The 16,665-nt window shown below is 44.7% G+C and overlaps 1 protein-coding gene across 2 annotated transcripts in view; it reads left to right on the plus strand.

Moving 5' to 3' along the window:
- Nucleotides 1–16,665, plus strand: part of LOC146833781 (dimethylaniline monooxygenase [N-oxide-forming] 2-like) — a 321,542-nt gene that overhangs the window by 234,245 nt on the left and 70,632 nt on the right. The gene's annotated exons all lie outside the window — the stretch shown is intronic.

The following is a 16,665-nucleotide window of genomic DNA, read 5'->3' on the forward strand; positions in this document are numbered from 1 at the left end:
CCTCATTTTAAGGAGATCATGAGAAATGGTAAGCTCCACTTTGCGGACATCTGACCCAGACTAGTGGTGATCAGTCAAAATGCTGAGGTTGAGGTCTTCACTCTCAAAAGGAGTATTTTTTTTATGTAGGACTTCATAGTGCACTTCTGTTGTTAACAAGTGTTACTATTACCGATTATCATATCACGAAGTTTTCTAACCACCGAAAGTGTGTCACAGTAGACTTTTCTGGGATTCCTCTGGAGACATGAAGATTGCAGAAGATGCCAGCAGCAAGAGTTTAACTCACTGGCCATCTTGCCAGCATATAACTGGCATTACAAGCTGGACACCTGTTTGTGTAGAGCAGGGCTTGAGTCGAGGGTAGACGCGGGTAGACACAGTCTACCCACTACTTTCAGAGGGTAGATGCCATCTACCCTGCTGCAGATCTGGCCACTTTCAGCGGAGTGCCATGTCCCTTTGCTACTTCTGCTGGAATTTACAGGAATATGCTGAACTTGTCCCAGTGAATGCAAGGTAAGTAGTTTTTTTAAATTTTTATTTAATTTTAATTAATTGTTGTCTGTCGACTCACCCCCCTTCCCATCCCCAGCCACTCTTACCTGCACGGGCTGCTCCTGATTATGGGCAACACGAAAATAAAGTAGAGGTCCGATTCATAAAGAAAGCTAGCCTGAACCAGCAGGTATATGTCATTTCATTGGCCCCGATTTATAACTTTCAGGAATACACCGAATTTACTGAAGTAGGCCTAGAAACCGTGCTCCTAGCAAAGGATTGTGAGTTCCATTTTCACATGAGAAAATATACACAGGTCTTATTCCCCTGCGAAAATCTGGTGTGCAATTGCAAATGTATTTTCCATAAATCCTACATTTTCTCACCCTGTGAAAACATTTACTCCCTTGTCAGTTATATATGTGTCACCTTTTGCAATGTCAGAAGAGTTTGGAAAGGAGTTCAGGAAAACTCTTAATCCTGCTGTTTTGTGGCAATGCACAGACTCATAAGGCATTCCAAACCTTGAATTACGCTTCCCGCCTGCGTCAGACATGTAATGTACCTATGCTGAAAGGAGGCGTAATCGAAGCCTTGTTTGAATCCAACCCTTGATATAGTAAGCTCCCTAGCATTATCAGAGAAGATATTCTGAGAACTCTGATATAACGAAAATGCTGTCATCATTTGGCACCCTCCTGCATGGCACCAAAAGTGACAAGTGGACTTTATTTTACAGTCCAAGTAGATTTCTGAAGCATCCTGTCCCTTGGACAAGGAATTATGTTCTACGGTTCCACAATTCTGGGTCTACTGGGACAGCCTGACACTCGCAGTAGTATTTAGTGGGTTTTTTCCGCAAGTATTTTACATTAACTGGAATAAAGCTATGTATTTTCCTACATAGTTTACCAATGAAATAAGCTAATAAGCTGCAAGTTTCACAGACAGTTTAAATAGTACTCTAAAAGCTTCAATGGTCAAGTGTGTTGCTGTACTATTTCCTCTGCAGCACTCTTCCCCTTTTTCCTTATAGTGCAAGTTCAGAGCAGAGACCAGAGGGAATTGACGGCCAGCCAGACAGGACCCCGCCCCCACTAGCTCTCAGGTAAAGTCCCTCCTGTGTCCCAGCCCTGGGGCTCCTGGAATGTGGTCCAGAATCTGGTTCTTTTATTCCATCTCTTCCCGCAACAAACTATCTGCCTAGAGAGCCTGGAGCACCGACAACAACAACTGCATTAGAGGGCCGGGGATAAGGGATATGGTCACCCTCCGCAACCAGAGCCTTCTTTCTCCTGCCACAATGACTAACTTGCCTGAAAGTCTGCAATTATAATGGGGACTTAACTGGTTGCCACTGTTAACCTGCACTGACTCCCCCTGCTACTAAATATGTACCTGGTTGCTTGGCCTGGACTAAAGCACTTAGCAATATGTTTGGGGCTTCTAAGCTCATAGTTGACCTCAAATAAACTGTCCTTTCTTTCTCCAAAATAGTAATGCATTTGTCTGCCAAATATAGGGCCTTAGAAAGAAGGAAATTCATGAAAGGGAAGTGACGGTCAGGGAACATGGTAGATTTAGCAAGCTGCACCCACGCCCATATCCCCATTGTTACAACAATCCATCTACCTGCCTTAATTCTGGCAGATGTTGCACTTATGGCAGATGCTGGGTGGCATCTGGAGTCTGCTGGAAGATACTATCTTTCTAAGGATAGGCCTCAGCACTCCTATCCAAACTGCAACTAATGTCTGCTGACACTTTTCACTTCTCGGGTCATATAGTGCCGTGGGGGTCCGCCTTTCTATCTGTCCCATTCAATCTGCATTAAAACAGATCTGGGAAGGGGCCATACAGATAACCTGAGAGTAGATTAGGTGAGGAGAGTGTACGATGGGCACAATGTGGGTAACCGGACAAAGAGTGGTCGAGAGTACACTGAGTAGTTGAGAGTCAAGGAGGAAATAGCATTAACAGTGCAGTTGGAAGCACGCCTGCCATAAGAACGCAAGTGTTACCACGCTAGCCTTTATCATGCATATGCCTTCGCCACGCATATTCCCTAATTACGCATGCCTTAACAGCGATTTCTGTTGTGAAGACTGTAAAGGCAAATGCGTGGTAAAGGAAGTCAGAGCTCTAGACTTGGAGCAAATGGGTGGGGGTGGGAGGTGTTGGATACTTCTAGCCCAGACTTCCTGCTTCCTTCCTTCCTGTCTTCAGCTACTGAGTAGTTGTTGGGGCAGGGCTGGGGTCAGGGTAGTTTTATTGGCTCGGGCTGAGTTTTAGGGCTCACGGCCGGGAGTTGGGGTGTAACCTTCACCACTCATTTACCATTACCAATCATGCCTTTACAGCAAAATTTATTGTACAGTCATGTGTCATAAAGGCATGCGTGGTAAAGACGCAGTCATATTAAAGGCCACGTTGTTAAGGCATGCAAAGTAATCGCATTCATGGTGAAGTCATACAACCTTGTCAAGGAGGTGGGACAGAATGGGAAAGTGGGCATGACACAAGTGATGGGGTACAGAACAGCAGAGGGGACATGCTGTGGGTGAGGGAGAGAGGTGCAGTTGGCAGCCCAGTGTGGCTAAGTGTACACTGAGGTAAGACCATGGGCGGTTCCTCCGCTAAGGCGGAGAAGCATTGCCCCACTGGTCTCAGAGCAGTGGAAAAGGGAAAAATAAAATGATAATAACAACCTTATTATAATTTTATTTTTAATTGCTACCGCCCAGGGTTAGGGCAGGGTGTGGCTGGTGGCACAGGGAGGAAGAGTGGTTCATGCACTTAAGTGCACATGATGGTTTGGCTGGCCGGCTAAACAGTCATGCGCACTTTGCATGTTCTCCACCAGGCTGTAATACACAGCCTGGCTAAAGAACATACACAGGCTCCCTGCCCCCGTCTGAGTTCCGAACAACGGCGCTCACACAAAACACAATGCTGGGGGAGCCTGTGTGCATTCTGGTTCTTCTTGACTCGGAGTCAGGAAGAGAAGTGGAAAGATGGCAAGGTGAGACGGCGGTAGAGGTAAGTGTTTCAAAAAATATATTTTTTAAACCCCCCTGCCATGCCTCACCCCCCCCCCCCCCCCCGTTGCTTACCAGCTGCTGCTGGGTAAGATATGGTATGTGGAGTGGTACAGAGTGGGTGTGGGGGCATAGACTAGATTAGGGAGGCAAGGAACGACTGTGGAGATCTGAAAACATCATGAGAGACTGGCAGATTTATCGCTAGTTGTCTGAGCAGGCTCAGGTGAACTTTGTTATGCTGTGAAAATCTCATGTAACACCAGAATGTTGAATTTTGTATAGTTTTCATATTTTTGGTTGCCTCCCAGTTTATGCTTTTTCACATAGTTTTCACTTGCAGGAGTTTGATGTGAGCTGTAAATGCCCTGTGTGAACTGTGAAAATGATGTGTGATACATTTTATGCACCAGTCTGTTTCCCACCGCTAACTTGGGTAGAAGGGGTATGCTTTCTTGTACAATTTTCATGCAGACAAATGACCGATTGTATTTCGCATAATAAAAATACTTTTCACGAAGATTACGCGTATTCTTCAAAATATATTTAGCATGTTCACCCTCCCCAAGCATTGGGAAACTAAATGGAGATCTCTCATCATTGTTGGGCCTGGACACCACAGATGACTCAATGTAAACAAAATGTGATACCTGCAAAGTCTTGGCATCTTGAAGATGGTTACATTGTTACATTTGAGTTTCCATTCGGTTTTGGTGAGCAAAAAGTAGTCCTTTTGTTAGACTAGAGATGCTACATAACGTGCAACTTGAAATGGAGAACCAATGTTTGCTCATTGATGCATTTTCTTGCCTGACACAATGATACAACATAATATAACACACCGTACAAAACAGCTGAACTCTGCATGACACAACAGGACACGAGGCAGACGCATAACACAACATAACACAGCATAACACAACACACAATAACATAATACAACATGGCATTGCATGACACAACATAGCACAACCTCCCATAACTCAGCATTAAACAGCATGCCACAACATAATACATGCTAACATAAGAGCATAGCACAGAATGCACCCTAACGTAAAACAGCAGAGCATAATGAAACATAACATAGAATAACACTGCAAGATACAACAAAACTCAAAACACTGCAATATAACACAGCATGAAATAACAGAACGCAACATAACATTGCCCACTTTATAACACAGCAGGTCATAGCACATCATCCCAGCCGGGCCCGTGCAGGGAAAAGTGGTGTGGCCAGGTGGGGGTGTGTGGGGGGATTTCGAAAGACGGCTACGAGGGAAAATTAATAATTTATTTAATTTTCCCTCATCATTGTCTGTCGAAATCTCCCCCTGCTCGGCCCCACCGCTCTTACCTGCATGGGCTGTGGCGGCATCATACCACAGCATGACATGTGATAACAATTCACCGTAACATAACCCAATACAGACTATCATATCACATCCTAGAATAGCCTAATGTGGTGAAGCCTAGCAGGGCAATGAGGTGTGCATGAGATTTAGGCTCTCCTCACTGAAATCAGCCACCATCTGTGCACTGTGTCCACCTTGGACATAGACAGCCCAGGGATCCCGCAGATTGATTGCGCCTACATCTGCCATCTACCGGAGGAGGAAAATTGAGGTGGAGCAGCACATTTGGAAGTGGCCATCTTGCAACTCCAAGCACTGCCAGACCTGATTCTTGACCTGCTTGTCAAGGCAGCCGAGACAACAGAGCAAACACCTGGATGACATGTATTGGGCACTAATGACTGGCATGGGGTCCAAGCAGTTTGGGGAGCCGCAAAGAATGGCTGAGTGGTGGCATCTTGAGGACGGCACTGCTCTGAGTGGCCCACCAAAGAGACAAGGTCTGGAATGAAGAGGAGGCTGTGATTGACAAGGTGGGGAGATGCGCTCCTCTGAGCTGTGACGCAGGTGTTACTAGTCTTCTGGGTGTTATCTCACTCCCACAGTCCCAACGGGAGAAGACACTGCTCTGTCACATCTGGCAGGAGCAGTGGGGATCTAGTGTGAGGTGTGGAGAGTGACATGCTAACCACAATGTCAGCCTGACATGGACCCCCATAGGATCTAGGTCCTGTGCACCAGACTCAACAGGCCTGCTTTCAACTACAGTTAGGGTGTTGCTCTGTAAATATCCTTAGGCATTGTAAACCCCAGTGAATGTGGGGCAAAAAAATGAAAAACGAGTAAAAGGGACGTAAAAGAAGTTGAGGATTTGGCAGCAGCAGCTCGGCTGGGCATTGGGGACACCATACAAATGTGGGTCAAAGGAGTCAACCACTGTGATGAGATGATTGGGTGGAGAAGAGCAAGAACAACTAGATGTCAACAGTGGGGTGGATTACCAGACGCTGATCACTCCACAGACCAATCATGCAAGTTAGAAGGGGCAGTAGGACCATATATGAGAAACATGCTGGCATCTAGAAGCACAGGTTACGAAAAAGATGACCGGTTCACAAGTTAAACCAGATCCCCACTAGAGAGGCTGCTAGAAGCAGCAAGTCACACAGGCATCTCACAGGAATACCTGTAACAGTTCCAGAAAGAGACCAAAGAAGAGGATACTATTATGAGGCTTGACCTTAAAACGTATCTCTGTGAGTTTCAGAAGAATGTGGAGGTGCTCGAGAACTGAGTTGTGGACATGAAATCAATGGCGGAATAACCATACCTTACGGGCAACACAATTGTCATGGACTTCGTCCTGTGTTTCACAATGTGACTGCTACCAACTAGTCTCCCAGGGCCGAAGTTAGAGTCAATGGGATTCTTTCCCCTCATGCTGTAACAGTTAGCAAACTGCATTGGAAGCAGGGAGGGCATTAGGAGAGTACAAATTGGCAGGGCTGTCCAAGCTAACAATGTTTGCCAAAGATGTCTTGGTGTTAATCAAGGTTCTGATGATGTTGGTTCTCCACATGTTGAAGGAATTAGAGAACTTCTGAGCTGCCTGAGGCTAAAAATGAACATCTACAAATCTGAGGTGCTGTTGCTTCACCCTCCATCCATGAGGAATGACTCCTTATGTAAACTAGTCCCCATTACGTGTCACTTCAAGGCAGTTACCTACTTGGGCATTCCAACAGTGCCTTCCATGCCCCAGACACTCAACCAGTGTTTAAATATTTCCCACTTCTCAGAATACTGAGTCAAGACCTCTGAAATGGTACATCAAGCTATTCTCCTACCTGGGACATGTGGTCATAGTCAACATTATGGTCCTCCCCAAATTGCTGTATGTTTTGAAGGCAAGTTATTTATCCTTGTCGGCCAATTAAGCATTTCCAATTGCAGTCACTACTTTAATTTGGCATGGGAAGAAAATTAAGGTAGCTAGCAAACGTCTCTACAGCCAAGCATTTATGGGAGGACAGGCTCTCATGCAGCTACTGTTCTATTTGAAGTCTGTGCAGCTTTGATTCCTTGTTCAAACAAGAGAAAATAAAAATAGTGAATCAGTTGTGTTTTGTCACACATCTAAGAGTGGGTGTCCCCCTCTGGCTGGTCCAATGGAAATCACAGATTTACTGGGGTCTAAATTCCTCACCCATTACCAGAGTGACCCTCATGATTTGGACAAACTATGTGCAAGCCTAAACTTTACTTCTTACAGCTTTGCATTTTCACCCATATGTCACAACTCTCAGTTTGCCCCACCGCTGAGCGACATTGGTTTTAAATGTTCGAAGGAGGCCAGATGCATGATGGTGGACTTTCTGTTTGCTAATTGTAGGAAGCTGGCCTTTTTTATGTTCTAGTGCCAATGTAAGGGCACACCATGCAAAAAGTACAGACAACCCTTATTGGTTTATAGGGGTTAAAATTAATTATCCCAATTGCTCCATTTGTGGTAGTGTGGTCAAGCAGCTTATGCTTATCAGAGGGTAGTGCTAAGCAATTGCTGTACTCACAGAATAAATAAATGAAATACACACTCAGGAAAGAAATCTGAGACCTATTTAGAAAAATAATGGATTTTTGAAGAAATAGAAAAAAACAGGCAAATAACGGTTTTGAGGTATGAGCTTTGAACGCAGTAATGTTATCCAATGGGAGAAATATACACAGCATAGATATACTTACAAACGTTTTTGGAAGATGCCTTCTAGGACTTAAGGTGCTAAAGTCCAAGAAACCACCAGCAGTTCAGTTTTACCTGCCCTGGTGTGTCTCGGAGCAGAGGTAATGGCTGTGTTGGTAGCCTTGTCACGACGCGTTAAAGTCTATGAATTAAGTACCTGCAAAGAAAGGCTGCAAGTGGGGACTTGGGGATGAGTCTGACTGAACCCAAAGGTGGCCTCAGCTCTTGCGGGTTTATATGAACCCAGGCTGTGGTACTCGGGTGCAGAGACGTTTTGTCCGGCAGGTTGCTGTAGTTAGAGGCTCTCACTTGCCTTTGGTGACCTGCAGAGGGAGAGAAAACAGGGAAGCAGGACCATTCTCCTCAATGGCCTCGTGGATCCTGATGTGCCTCAATGGCATGTCGGCATTGGTGCTGTCCGGTCTGGACATGCAACAAGCCTTGGTAGCTGAAAGGGTGCCTATACCCAGGGCATTGGTGCTGAGAGGTTCCTGGAAGAGTCAGCATCTAGAGACTTGGGGAAAGTGAAGGGGCTGATCTCCTGGATTTATGACAACCTCTTCCTGCTGAGTTGCTCCCTTGGTGGGTCAATGCAGTCTGTGCCTGCAGATGTAGGGGGGTGGCTCCTCCACCCCAAGAGAGATGCTGCTTGGTTGTTGAAGGTGGGAACACTCCTCCAAGGGTTTGGAGTGGCTGTTCAGCTTCTGGATGAGTTGGTATTTGAGACTGTTGCGGTGCAAGCAGTCAGGCAGTGTTTGGCATGAGTCTTTGTGCAGGACCTCTATTCATACTACTTCAGCTCTTCTTTGTCCCAGTTTTCCTGGTGTCACAGGGACCCCTAAATACTGATTTTTTGGTGTTTAGAGTTTGTGCCTCCCATCGACAAACCTATTTTGAGAAATAGCTGAAAGATAGAAGCCATGATAAACATGTTACATCAGAATTGTATCTGTTAATACCAGGCACGATCCTCATAGATAGAATCCCAGGCAAAAAAGATGGGGAAATGAACAGTGGAGAGAGATAGGTGACAGAGAAGGAGCTAACTCTGTGATCAGGCATGCACATCCATCCACAATGCCATGGGTAGGGAAACACAATTTAAGGTACTTACTGGTTTCTCTCCACACAAAATAGCAGCACGGGTCAATGGAGGAACTGCAAAGACTGGATGGGCTGTGATGTGGCAGAAACCCTTTTGCTAGTGCTGTAGCATTGCCTAACATTGGGCAGATACAGAGAAGAGATATGAGGCCCTTGAGTGCAGGTTCCAAGCGATCTGTGTGTGGTTCTTTAGGGCTTACCACTCAAAGACTATACTGCTTAAGCGATACAAACTATACTTTCCCTAAAGCAGAAGCAAACAGCGCGGAACCTTAGGTATTGAGTTATTCAGCTTTGAAATAACTTCACTAAGGAAAAGATAACTCTTGCACTGAAACACAGTCTCAGGTCCTTCAAGTCAGACTGGTTGCCTTTTCTGACTTACCGTTCAGGGAGTTTAGGAAACTCACTTGCACATGCTTTCTGAAAGCCCTCATACACTGCCTGGAAACCTAAAGAATTTGAAAACATAAGTAGTGCTTGCAGGTAATCAGGCCTGTGGAATATTGATCTTTTATTGACGAACCGTGCAGGTGAATGAATGCATATTGCGTCTTGCATCAGCATGTCTTGCATGCTGCTGTGACCAGCGTGGAAGAGGGGGGTGGAGGTATAGAGGGGTGTTGGTAGTTTTAAAAATTGGGGGCTTTGTTGTGTTCTTTATGCATTGCTTCCTTGTCAACCTGGCTGTTGTAGACAATTGTGTGTGCAGAACTAGAAACAAACACACGGAAAGACAGAATATCCTAACACAGCAGTACAGAGAACTACATAACAATATGGCATAATGTCAGCAGCCATATGTCTGAACCATAAGGTGTTTATTCACCTCTTTTTCCTTCTTAGGGTATTTATAATCCAAGACAAGACTAGGGTAGTTTTCGTAATAAATAGTGTCCCATCTTAAAGCTAACTTTATTGATTTGTGCCTATGTGAATTGATCACTCATAGTTTAGTCTGCGTTTCCATTAAACACAATAAATGAACAAACAGGTATACTTAAGGCCACTCTTTTCAGAAAATGCTTAATAAAATACAATGAATCTTTATGGGTGGATTAACAGATACTTGAAGTGCAGATGGCGCAGTGCTCATGGTGGTGGAAATATGTACAGTTTTAAATAAAGTTACAGAAAAATCACAGATTGTACTTCCAGTTTTTGTTGAAACAGTAATCTTAGAAATATGCCAAGGATTTCCAAGGTGAAGTGAATCACACTAGAACCAAAGATGTAACATTGGACTTGCTATCTCAACCTATTTGTATCCTTTGTCTTACTCCCCATATTTGGAACTCCCTACAGCGAAGGTGTGCTATTCCTTATTTTTCTACTCAAATGTTTCAATCAGAATTGTGAAATTACTCCTGCAACCCATATATATCATAGTGTAGGAAGACACCCTCAATAAATAAATCTGAAATCAATTTCTAAAAATAGCATGTACTTTTATATAAATTTAGATGCCAAGATCATCAGAATCAGGTAAGTACTTTTAGAGTTATGAATGTTTACAGTTTAAATTTTTTGGGAGTGGCAATGTTATCCTATGGGGGGAAAACATGTACTGTATTTGGGCACTTAACAGCAACTTACAGCACTGTTCTCCAGAATGTAAGGAGAGTATGGTTCAAGCTCTAAGGCCACACCAACAGGTCACCTCGGGAGCCTCTGGGGTGTCGGGGTCACTTCAATGGAGAAAGGTTTGGTCAGAAAGAGGCTGCAAGCTGGGACTGCGGGTCCAGTTCGGGGGAACCCACAGGGGAGCTCGACCCATGAGATCCTCGGGCACGTAGGGATGCCATTGGTCCAGTGGCTGCAGACGGTGACTGGAAGTCCAGTCGGGCCAGACCCAAGGATGGGCTCAGCTCTTGTGGGTGTGGGGACCCCATTGGCACTGTCACCTCCTTTGGACTCCGGCTGTGAAGTGCAGGTGCAGAGGTACTTTAAGGCATCGGGTGGCAGCAGTCGAAGACTCACTTCTTTGTCTTTGTTTTTGCTGCAGAGGGGCAAACAGGACAGCTGGGCCACTCTTGATGTGGCTTTCCGGTCAGTACTGGCATTCCCACACTTGAAGGAAGGATGGATCTGACCAATAGGAGAACTATTACCTCTCCCTAAGCGGCTGCTGCATCGGGAGTCCCTGTAGGCAACAGGTCGGTGTTCCGAGTGTTGCTTTTTTTGGTGCCTGCTGCTGCAGGGGAGTAGCTCCACTACTCCAAGGAGGTTTCTTTGGTGATTGTTGAAGCACTCGCAGCCCTTTGGGTTTCTTGGAGTCTGCACAGTGGCAAGACAAGTGGGTTGCTCCAAGAGGGTCGGGTGCAGCAAGCAGGCTGGCAGGGTTGGCGCCAAGTCAGTTGTATTCGTCTGTACTTGGGTCAGCAGTCATCTTCTTTTTCCACGTCTTCTTTTTGTCCATTGAAATCTGAATATCTGGTATCAGGGGGTCCCCTAAATACTCAATTTATGGGCATGAAGGGGAGTGAGGAGTAGTAGCCAATTGGCTAGTTAACCCTGAGGTCACTACACCCCCTGAATGACCACTTTCTCTGGGGAGTGGGCATCACCCTATCCCAGAATTCCTAATTCTGCCATGCACAAGATGGGGGAATTCCCAACATTGTTTTCACATCAGGCCGTTCATCCTAGACGTGTGTCCAGCCTGGAAGTGCAATACGCTTCCTGCGTAGCTAATCTTCCTGCCTGTCCTGAGACTAGATGGCCTCAGGGCAGAGGGTGGCATCTCCCCTCTCTGGGGAAGCCTTGGGTTTCATATCAAAGGTGGCAGAGGCCTTTGAAGCCTCCTGTTTTGATATGCTGATTTACCAGTGTTCCTGGAGCAGGAGGTGATAACATCTCTCTCAAGAGCAGGCATTGTTTCTATCCTTTGAGAGCAGGGCTTTCACTTCCTAGGGGGGGTCAGAAACTCATCAGTGGTGAAAAGCTGGACTGTACCGGTCAGCCAGCACACTAGTAGACTAGTAGGGTTCAGGGGTACAGCTGAGGTACCCTCTGGGTGCATGTATTAATAATTCAATCCCAGGAATCAGTGTGGGTTTGATACTAAACACCTTAGGTTTCAGTGAAATCATTATGCAGCTGGGAAACTCGTTTTGACCAGTGCCCAGTACATACCTTAAGATGGCCTCCCTGTTCGCTTGTGCTGTCAGTAATTGAACTGGCCAGCACAGGGGCATATCTGCTCATGCAGTTATGTCATTACATGTAATATAATGCACCTTGCCTAAGGGCTGTAAGACCTGCTGTAGGTGTGACTTACAAATATTACATGCAGTATTAGGGGACATGGACACAAGTGTGTGCCATGTCATGTTTTCACTTTTTAGGCCACCTTGTCACACAGCCTGCAGTGGCAGTCTGTATGAGTTTGGTGCTTGTCCTCTTAGAGTGGCATAAGATATGCTGCAGCTCTTAGTGACCATCTTTAGTACCTATGACCTAGGTACCAGAGGTACCACTTACTAGGGACTTACAGAGGTGCTAAATGCCTGGTCACTTAGGGATCAAGCGGCCAGTTGTCTTGTTTTGGGGGAAAGAAGACCGGCACTGGAGACCTGAATAGCTGGAACCCAATGCACTTCTGTCAAAGTTGCAGCCAATACCAGGCAAAAAGAGGGAGGACTACTTCAAGAAAAACCCACTTTCCTACACAAAGTTTGTTTAGTTGAGGCTGCTCTTTCAAATAAACTCAATCCTCATGTTGCATATAAATTGTATCAATTCATTTTTCAGCAGTGTTGACAATAGGAAGAAAAGCGGCAGGTTGCTCCCTAGTCTGAGGAGCTGATCAAAGCCTGGGGCCAGCATGGGCTGTTGCTAACACGCTGGCTAATGCCCCAGTGAATAGGACCGACAAAAGAGGGTGACAGGGCCAGCATCTTCACCACCTACCAAGCGACGAGGTTTGAGTACAGGTGAGCCATCCTTGGAAGACATGTCCCTTGGTGTAGGGGTGACTTGCCCCCACAGAGGTTCCAACACTAAAGGAAGCATAACTTATAAATCTGCACAAAGTGATGGAGATCTATTTTCAGGACCAGTGTGGATAGACATTGTGGATGAGGGTTTCCCCAGCGATGTCCCTGAAAACTATGTGGAGTGATATGGGAGCAAAGGTTCCTGCAGTAGCAATACAGCATTGGCACCTGGACACGGTGGTGGGAGCATTGCAGGTATTGCAGGGTTAGGGGCTGTTCCGAGCCCAGCTGTAGCATATGCATGAGCAAAGTGACAACCAGAGCTAGTATCGCTATGTGCAAAGGGGGTAAGAAATGGGTTAGCCAAAATAACTTTTGCTCATACAATCTGAAAATTTCTAGCTGGTTGGTATCTAATTACAAAGATAATACTTGGTAGACAAAGCAATGCCATGGGGTTCTAGGTAGCCTGTGCAGTGTTTGAGAAATTTAGCATTTTTCTGGAGTGAGTGTTGTCATGGGGGTGGGGTCTGAGCAGGTGTTGCACTTCCTCGACGATTTTGTGATAGTGGCCAGAGCCAGCATGGATAGTGAGTGCAACAGACTGATGCAAATCATGGAGGCAGTAAATTGAGTTTGGCATACCGTTCGCTCCAGAAGAGAGAAGGTCTCAGCATGCGCCTAACGTTCCCGGATATTGATCTATATTCATTGGACCTGGGATTGAGGATTCCAGTGGATAAGCTGACTAAAAAAAAGAGGTTTGAAATGAGGAAACTGCAACAAGTGCTATGTCACCTGAACTTTGCCTGCAAGCTAGAGCATCTTGTGGATGGCTGCCAAATGCCATGAGAGGATCGACAAAGTCAGATCACAGGGTAAGGATGCCAGGAAAGATAAACCAGGACTTTTAAATATGGCTCAGACTTTTAGAAGTGTATAGCGGTTTAACCTTTTGATTTCAGGACAGCCTGTTGGCTTGGATAGTGGAAATCGTTTTGGAAGCCTCAGGCACAGGAATTTACTGGAAAGGCAGAGGATGCCTGATAGGTGGCTGGAGGCATGGGTGCTCAAACAGCATGGTATTGCTTTTGGAATTTTCCCCAGTGGTTCTAGCAGAGAGATTGTAGAAATAATTGAGGGACAAGAAAGTGATTCTTGTGATTGACAGTGAGTCAGTGGAACATCTAATTAACAGATTGAAGACAAAGAATGAGCTTGTGTTGCAACTTGAGAGAGTTGGTATTGAGGTGTTTGAGGTGGATTGTGATATGATGTTCAGAGTGGGGCACATACCTGGTCTAGACAACAGTGTGAATAATGCATTATCTTATTCGCAGTGGGTGAGATTCTGTGGTTAGTATTCTGAAGCAGAGCCAAGAGACACAACATTCCTATGGAGCATGTGGGAGATCGGAATGTTTGAGTACTACAATTAGTGGAAAAGTTCCTGGCAGAGTCAACACGGAAGACATACAGGCTGGGTTGGGTGGAATGTGTGGACTCGAGTGAGAAGAGAGAGAGAGAGCTGTGCAGGGATTGGAAGAGATGGTGAATGACATGATGGATTTTGCTATGAGTGAAATTGAGAAAGGGCTATTGTTAGTGGCTACTGGGGGAAAAATGGCACGAATCACAGTTTATGGCAAATGTTTCTGAGGATACATTGTACTCAGGGGTGAATTAGAAAAAGGATCCTTGAAGGGCCAAGGTAAAAGAAAAGGTTATGACCTCAGGGAGTCGGTCACAACTGACGTGTTAAGGGGAATATTAGTCCAAGTGTTATTCGAATGTGCCTCCAACTGGAAGGCATATACGCAAAACAATGGTTCACGTGGAATTGTGCTTTTTTTGTCAATGACATTTTGAACTCTTCACAAATGTCAAGTTCTCTTCAGGACAATGAGATAACAGGGACACCTATGTTGTGAACCAATGACAATATGGTTATTAAAGCAAGACATTATTATTTGTGGTAGGCTAGAGGATTAACAGGAATATTCCATGATTAAGGAGTAATTTTGAGGTTGTGATGGTATGAAAGATTATGTTGGTATGATAGATAAAGGTATTTAGTGCACTGTCACAGAAAAGGCTTTCAGTGGAATGGGATTGAGTTAGGGGTGACCTCACCAGGATGTGCAAGTGTTCCAGTGAGACCCAAATTGTGCTAGATGAAATGCACTCACTCAGTTGTGTTTGCAACCTGGAAGAGGAACCATCCATTAATGGGGTAATTCTTACAGAGTTAATATTAGTTAATGCCTGTTAGCAATTCAACTTACCGAGTGGTATCACTGTGGGCAATTGATGGGTGATACGACGCAGTGAGTTAGCTGGTAGGGACAAGTATCCTCTTAGTAATTCATCTATCCCAGGCAAAGCTGATGCAGAATCCAGGTTGTCACTGGCTAAACCAGTCCAAAGGCGGGAAGTGGGAGAACAGTGCTCCACCTCTATCTCCAGCAGTGAATCCTCTGTTTGTCCCTTAAGAAGGAGCAGTTAGTGAGGCTTGGCACGTGATGAACTATCTCTGGGCACATTATAGGCTCAAATTGTGAATAATTTGGGAACAAATACATTTGGAGTGTATATGGACTGGTGAATACATTTAAAACTATATTATACACAATAAAAAACAAACAAAAGGGGAAGACAGGTAATGTTCATGGAGAACCAGTCACAAAACATGCTTGTCTGCCAGAATGCGGCTTAGCATGAGCAGAACTGTTTCAGGGCGCATTAAAACTCACCTAGAGAATAAATGAATTTAGGGTGTACCTGGATTGGTGATTACAATTAAAATCAATATTGTACACAGTCGAAAATGTGCAACAGAAATAGAAGACATACTGTCTTAGTCTTCAGTGAAGAAAGATATCCATAGCATTACAATGCAATTAGTTATATGCACAAGAGTGCTCTCTCAAAGTTTAAATAACCAGCATGAGTTGCATCTGAATTTCCAGTTCATCTGGGTAATTAATAGCATGATGAGATAGGAATTTGCCATCCCTCCATTGAGTTGAGACCTTTTGCTATATGTTCACAGTGATGACTCCATTGTTATCGGGATCATTCACAGAAATGCTCGATTGCATCAGTAATTATGGTTGTGCAGATTAAATAACCAGCATGGGTTGTAATTTTAATCCCAGTTCATCAGGTAAGTAGATAGTTAATTAATTGCAAGAGGGGATATAGTTTTGCCATTTCTAACCTCTTGTTATAGTACTCATCGATCAATTCAGTGGCACTCCAGCCATTGCAGAGTAGCACAGAGGTTTCCTTCTCACTCAGGGGGTGGGCTTGTTCAATAACTTGCCAATTTATATCCTCAAAGTTGTGGTTGTACTCGTGAAGTGAGACATCAGGGGGGCATTGGCTAACTGCATTTGATTTTACTTTGTATGTTGCCCTATGCGCTGTTTACCCTGTTATGTGGTTTGCCCTATGTATATAAGATCACAGGATCACTAAATGTAATATTCCAAGTTAGTGGAGTTACAGTTGAAGAATGTTTTTAACTCCATGTACCATGTAGGAACATTTTAGTATTGGTAGGGAATTTGATAATAACACTTGAAGTGGCCCAGCACAGGTGGCAAACCCCAGCTGCCTTCTAGGGTATGATGCTGCTGATTGACTTTCTCTGCTGAGTGCAGCACATGGTATTTTATGTATTCCCTCTCTTATAGGAGAATAACAGCACTGCAAATGATATATTATTAGTTTGAAGAACAAACCAATTGTTTATAATAATTGTAACCACCTGGTTGCTCTGGGAGAGAAGATAGTAACACATACTATTTTTTCTTGTTTAGTCTTTGGTCTTGGTTTCAAGAGTTCTTCCCTGGGGGAGAACCAAGCCCTTTTCAATGCCAACCTTATTAGCTTACGAGAGTAGCAGTTTTCTAGTAATTTGGACATGAGAATGTTAGCCTCAAGGAAGTAGCCTTCCTTATGGCTACAGTTTTACCTCAGTCACA

This window comes from Triturus cristatus, chromosome 4_2 (genome assembly GCF_964204655.1).
Source record: "Triturus cristatus chromosome 4_2, aTriCri1.1, whole genome shotgun sequence".
Taxonomy (NCBI): Eukaryota; Metazoa; Chordata; class Amphibia; order Caudata; family Salamandridae; genus Triturus; species Triturus cristatus.